We start from the raw sequence: 6641 nt of genomic DNA, 5'->3' as shown, positions 1-6641 counted from the left end.
CCGAATCACTGAGGCCAACCCTTGCGGGTAATTTGTTCCCCGGGGGGGGGGGGGGCGCGTATTCGGGGCCGTTAGCCCCACAGCCCGTCCGTGAAAATCCCATCGTTTGAAATACGTTCCCTGTATTCCTGCTTAAGGCTAGGCTGTGCATCCAGAAGTTATCGGTAACGGGGACGCGAGCGGGGAAGGACAGGAGGTAACTTTGGGGCGTTTGAGGCCACCAGGAAGGAAATCAGTTTAGCGGCACCCCGAGATTATCGCTGGAAGAGTTTGTTTAAAACGCACAGGTAGCAGCAAGATGTGGGGCCATGGTGTGCAAGCGTGTGTGCATGTGCGTGGGGGGGGGGGGGGAGAATCCATTGTTCACAACACCACCAACCTTCTGAAGTGTCCGTCGCAGGGCGCCTCGCTGCACGTTACTACTTTGCGGGTAAAAGGAATAAAATATCAACAAGGTAAATCATTTAAAAAAATTTTTTTTTTAATGTTTAGTTATTTTTTTTAATGTTTTTATTTATTTTCGAGACAGAGAGAGGCAGAGCATGCGCAGGGGAGGGGTAGAGAGAGAGAGGGAGACGCAGAATCCGAAGCGGGCTCCAGGCTCCCAGCTGTCAGCACAGAGCCCGGCGCGGGGCTCGAACCCACGGACTGTGAGATCATGACCTGGGCCGAAGTGGGACGCTTCACCGACGGAGCCACCCAGCCGTCCCTGATTTGTGCAGTCTTAAAAAAAGCAAATAAGAGGAGAAACTCTGCCCCTGGAGGAGCTCCCGTCGATGAGGGAAGGCAAGACTGACACGCAGGACATGTTTTGAAACAGGGGTTCACCTGTGCGACGCAAGCTATTTAACTATGAGATCCCTGGAGGGAGAGCTAGGAGTTGTCCTGGAGACGTCCCCACAGAGTCAGGACTTGGTGGGGGGCTTTGAGGAATGGGTAAGATAGCGACAGAGAGGAGAGGCAGTTAGGTGACATGTCTTGCCCCTGCGTTCGTCCCCACCACAAGGGGGCGCATGCATTTTCTCAGGGTTATAAGGTCGCTGGGAGGTTTGCTCCCAGGCAGTTAATAAAATCCGAGGAAGAAACCGAAATCTGCATTCCACTTCCAAAACCAAGTAAACATTGTGCTTCCTGTAACATAAATACCAATCGATACAGAGCAAAGAAAAAGACAAAAAAAAGCAAGCAGCCTCCGTACAGGTGGGTATTTCAGCTCTTCATTGGTTTGTGATCATTTTCTGGTATTCCATGCTCTCATCCTCAAATTACAACCAATTTAAACAGAAGCCCATTAATTCTGTAGGAATAGTGTTTTTCTAATGAAAAACGGATTAAAAACCGCCTTTCTAATGGCCCTAGACTGATCCCTCCTTTTAGTTCTAACAAGCTGCCGAAAGTCTCCGGCTTAAGGGCGCTTCCTGATGGGCAAGAACGTTCAAGTGCTTCTGGGCAGCTTCCCTGTTGCAATCAAGGCGCGTGACACCCTCAGCACCCTCCCCTGCACACAACGAACCCCCGACCAGGATGCTGCTGGATGAGTGATGCAGCCACCTGTCAAAGGACCCGGCTGACCTCTGCACACAGACCACTTATGCTCACCCAACATGTAGCGTCGAGAAAGTAAACGGATCTATTCCCAGCGGGGCGAGACCGCCTGAGCAAATACACGAGGGCAGGGAGGGGGGCAAGGCACGTTCGGAAAGAGCAGGAAATCAGCCTTGCCGAGATCGAAATGTTCTCCCCCCCACCAGGGTCAGGCAATTCCTCCTGAATCAAACCCGCGTTTCCACGCACCATCAAAAGCTGTTGCTTTGGGCGTGAACGTTATTTTAAGAACAACAACAACAACAACAAAGGTTCGTGGCTGCATACATTTGAGGAACAGTTGGAGGAAAGTTAAACAGGTCTTTTCCTTAGCGCGGGACTTATCAGGACCTTTATACCGTGACTGTGCGCAGTGAGTCTCCTGGAGGGCTGATGGCAATCAGCATTTCTCAAAATCCTCTCAGCTAAAGGTTTTTTGGTTTGGGGTTTTTTTTTTGTTTTTGTTTGTTTTTGTTTTTGTTTTTGTTTTTTTGGTGGGGGTGGGGGGGACCCTTTCCGTTGTAAGGGTCAGGCTGCCCCCATCCTTTATGCCGCCAGCTGCACACGCACATGGGCCAGCTGTGTGGACGTCCCTGGGAATCTGCCAGAAACGCATTATTATCGCACGCCTCGGCCCAGACCTCCTGGAGTCGACTCTGGTCTTGGACAAGTCCCCAGGGGAGGTGCACGCACACACTGCAGTTTGGGAAGCTCTGGTCCCCACTGGGGCACGGGTTCTCAACATCAGCGTGCGTTGAGAGCGACTGGAAGAAAGGAAACACGGAAGGTAGGTGTGACTTTTGGGTGCCACCTCTTTGACCGTGAGTTTGACCGATCCTGAACCCGAGCCGTCTTGAAGGACCCACCCGCCTTCAGCGTCCCCTCACCTGTCGGCCTCGGGCTGGTTGGGAGGTTCACGCCATCCCTGAGGCTCAGCTGCCCCGTCCAAGGAGACAGCATGCGGGACCCAGAGAGACGTGACTGTTTTCATGCGGTGGCCGCGACCCGCGGTCCCCCAAATCGCCCGAATCAGCGTTTCCTGACGCGCCTCCCCTGGTGCGCGTGACCAGTGCTTGGCCAGTAGAGGAGGCAGATTACGGGGAATCGCGCGTTTGCTGTGCCCAGTGGGTTCAAGGCACGCGTGCGCTACCCGATGACGAGTGCTGGATTGAGCTGGCGTCTGGGATTAGGTTGCAAAGCTCTTGTCCAGGATTAAGAGTTCAAGCGACGGTCGTGATGCACTTTTCATCAGGGCGAGCTAACCGGGGAGCAAGCCGATGGCCTTGGCTCTAATGAGCCTGTCCAACTAGGAAGAGGCAAGATGACTGGGAGACGAGGAATACGTATACTGGCTAAACAGAGAGAGGGAGTTTGCTCTCCTAGAAAAGAAAAAGCAAGAGGGGCGCCTGGGTGGCTCAGTCGGTGAAGCGTCCGACTTCGGCTCGGGTCGTGATCTCGTGGTCCGTGAGCTCAAACCCTGAGTCGGGCCCTGTGTCGACAGCTCGGAGCCTGGAGCCTGCTTCGGATTCTCAGTCTCCCTCTCTCTCTCTGCCCCTCCCCCTCCCCCTCGTCTCTCAAAAATAAATAAACATTAAAAAAAATTTTTTTTTTTTTTTAAAGAAAGACACAGTGCTCTGGTAGGGACAGAAACCAAAGTCCACGTTTTGTCTTGGCCACCCCATCTGGATCATTAGGACACGGTGAGCAGGGAGGGCAGAAAACATGTAAAACATTATTGTTTGAAGTGAGACCCTGAAGTTTTTCAAAGCGATTTTTTCCAGAAGCCTAACTGATTGGCACAGTCTCAAACCTCTGTCGGTCATTGAAAAGCCCCGAGTTAAATCTGTTCTCTTGCCAAGGAGCTGCACACGCACATCTTAGTATTATTAATGACAGACTTGGAACCCTTTCTGCCAATTGGAACTCCCGTAAAGTTCTTGGAGAAGCATCGGTGGGGCGGGAAAGATTCCTCGTCTCTCTGGAGGACGGTCTCCCTTCCTGCTTCCACGAAAGCCCCCCCCCCCGGTTTCTTGCATCCCCTTGGTCTGTGGTAGTTGCCCCCAAAAGAAGGATTCTGCGGATTAGCGCTGCCTGCAAGGGTGGCGACTGTCTAGGAATCCGGAGATCCAGCTGACTCAAATGTCAGCGTGATCACACCAGGAGAGCAGCCCTCTTTCTTGATGAACCGAGGAACTTTCTGGAGAGGCTGCCTCTGTGTGTGTGTGTGTGTGTGTGTGTGTGCGTGCGTGTGTGTGTGTGTGAGACCCCCCGGAGGGAAGGGGACCTCTTATCTGATCCCTTAGTAACACCCGTGGAACTGAAGACGACGACCCTTGAGCTCTGTCCTTAATTTCTCTACAGCGACCCTTCGTTGTAGTGACTCAACGGATTCCCCAGTGCACCCGGCCAGCAACTCACATGGCTTATTTCACTATCGTTTTAAAAAAAAAAAAAAACAAAAAAATCTCGGGATACAAACCGTCTGCACTGGTTGGGTCACGTGCACACAGGATGGCCACGGACCCTGGTCACCGGCACAGACCAAGAAGTTGCCGGATGATCAAAGACAGTGCCGTGGGTGCCAAGATTTGATGCTGGGGAAGCACGGAAGTGTGCACCTGGTCCGCGGTAATCCTGGAAACAGTTTTAGAGGAGATGCGTTAGGTTCGGGCTTAAAAATAATAATGAGTCACCTAGGAAGCCAAGGAGAAAGGATATCTAGATCAAGGCGGGGGAGGGAGGGCGGAGTATGGGAAGATGAGAAGAGGAAGGCTTAGCACCCTCGCAGAGAACCTCGCAGAAGCCTGGAGGAAACTGTGGGCGAGGCAACAGAAGCAGTCACTCCAGTGGGGGGCTTGGAGCCCCAGCGCCTTGCAAGTCAAGACGGGGAGTTTGGATCCCATCGTGGGGTCACTGAAGGACTGAGAACATTTGACACGGCCAGCTTCACTCCTCGGACGCATCCCTCCCCCAGCCCTTTGGAGGATGTACTGGAAGGCGGGGAGACCGTCGAGAAAGAGAACAGTAAGAGAGCCATTGCAACCGTCCCGAAGCCAGGGTGGTGGGTAGGGAGAGAGGGGAGGAAGGCCTAAGGAGTGCGACTCCCTAAGAAGTTCCGCAGAAAGTTTAGGGATGGGGCATCCCCTCGGTGGGCCAAGTGACCCAAGCTCTTACTTCCAGGGAGCGGGCTTGGTGCAGATGGGAACCCCCCAGGGGGCGGGGGGTGCCGGCCCCAGGGAGACCAGCTGTCACTCAGATGGGCCCCATCCTGCAGAGGTTCACGTCTATGGGATGCCGTAGCCCTGTCTCCTTGGGGCATCGGGCCACAGTGCCGGCCACGGGGTCAAGTTCCCTGTAAATCCAAGGAAACCTCCACGAACCTTTCAGATCGTGATGTTAACCCCCACAGCTCTTGCTTCTGCTGGTGGAAGAGACTCAAAGAAGCACATTTCACGTTCCCCAGAACCTCCCCGATGTTGGAGATCTCCCCTCAAAGGACTTCGAACTGAATCTCTTTGCCCCTGTGTCCACAGAGGCCCTGAGGACTGGTCTGTCGGGCCCGCAATCCTAACCACCCCAAGCAAGGAGCTTTGGGGTCCACAAACTGCAGAACAGCTGATCACGGTGAAGTCCTATCAGCTAGTGGAGATGCGTGTTGCTCATCAGCTTGAGGCCGTGGTGTTTCGGAGACGGCCACGTCGAACCCCGCTCCCTGCCCCCTGCATCACCACCAGCACCACCCCCGCGTAGACAAGCATTCTAGGATCAGTGGGAGAGTGTTAAAAAAAAAAAAATGAAAAAGACACAGCCCTCATCCTAACAAAAGCTTATCGTCTAGCTGGGAGAAGCAGAACATTCACATAGGCACAAAATGACTTAAAAACACATTTACAGAGAGATGTAATCAAAAGCAGACGTGGAAAAAAAAAAAAAAGAAAACCCACTTCCTGAACAGAAACGTAGACCCAGGATGTGCACTGCGTAAAGGGCAAAGAAAGCCTCCCTTTCAAACTTCCTCGTCTTTTTTTTTTTTTTTTTTTTTTTGCTTACAGCTCATCGTGTTTCTGGAAAGATCTTGGTAATGCACAGAAGGATCAGTTTGCTGAAATCAAAGTAGGAAGTGAGAACACAGATGCCCAACGTAGGTCGCCCTGTCCGTTCCGCATCCTTCAAATCTATGTCATTCGTTTCCTGGCGAAAAGAAAGGCGTGGTTTGTTCTGCAGTTCCTGGGATCAGGCATCAGAAGGACACTGATTCCTATGATTATATTACTGAAAGCATCAGCTCCAAAGGCAAGCTGGTTAGCAATGAACAACCTCAAACTGATCCCAGACCTACCCAATCAGAATCTGCATGGGAAGAAGATCCCAGGTGACTCACATACACGATAAAGTTTGAGGAACGCTGCTCCGGAAGCCACCCTTCCGCTGGAATTTCACAGGCGGGATCCCGACTGAGGAAACGGGCCATCCACCCACCGGATTTTTCCAGCAGAAGTATCAAGTAACTGAATGTCTGTGCCTTATGGCAACCCTTGAAAGGCCAAAGGATACTGCCGAGCTAAGCCTAAGGCAAAGGGCTCTTAGACAGGACACCAAAAGCACAATTTCCAAAAGAAACATTTGGGAAATTGGACTTGGTCAAAATTTAAAACCCCTGCCCTGAAAAAGACCCTGCCTGGGGCATTCCGGGTGGCTCAGTCGGTTAATTAAGCGTCTGACTCGATTTTCAACTCCGGTCAAAAGGAGTTCGAGCCCCACCTCGGGCTCTGCGCTGATAGCCTGGAGCCGGCTTCGGATTCTGTGTCTCCCTCTCTCTCTCTGCCCCTCCCCATTCATGCTCTGTCTCTCTCTGTCTCAAAAATAAATAAAAACATTTAAAAAAAAATAAAAGAAAAAAGTAGGGCTAATACCAAATGCTCGCGAGGACGCAGAGAAACGGGCTCTCTCGCACGCTGCCGGTGGGAACGTAAAATGGTACAGCCTCCTAGAAAATGATTTTTGCAGAGTCTTGCCAAAGTAAAGCCCTACAACCCAGCCATCGCACTCCTGGACAT

At 52.1% G+C, this 6641-nt stretch overlaps 1 long non-coding RNA gene across 2 annotated transcripts; it reads right to left on the bottom strand.

Moving 5' to 3' along the window:
- Positions 1-682: 682 nt before the first annotated feature.
- On the bottom strand, positions 683-6337 carry LOC124519646 (uncharacterized). Of its 2 annotated transcripts, XR_006964159.1 has the most exons (4): positions 4759-6337; positions 4064-4218; positions 2472-2963; positions 683-2348 (listed from the first exon to the last, which is right to left on the bottom strand). It is a non-coding gene; the product is annotated as an uncharacterized LOC124519646 (long non-coding RNA). The 2 variants fall into 2 exon arrangements; XR_006964158.1 differs by having other exon boundaries at positions 4064-6337.
- Between the last annotated feature and the right edge of the window lie 304 nt (positions 6338-6641).

This window comes from Lynx rufus, unplaced genomic scaffold, assembly GCF_022079265.1.
Source record: "Lynx rufus isolate CCGP_SWC_20201006 ecotype Redwood Valley unplaced genomic scaffold, mLynRuf1.p SCAF_28, whole genome shotgun sequence".
NCBI classification, from domain to species: Eukaryota; Metazoa; Chordata; class Mammalia; order Carnivora; family Felidae; genus Lynx; species Lynx rufus.
Note: the sequence above shows the minus strand (reverse complement) of the source record. Positions and strands in the feature narration are given on the sequence as shown.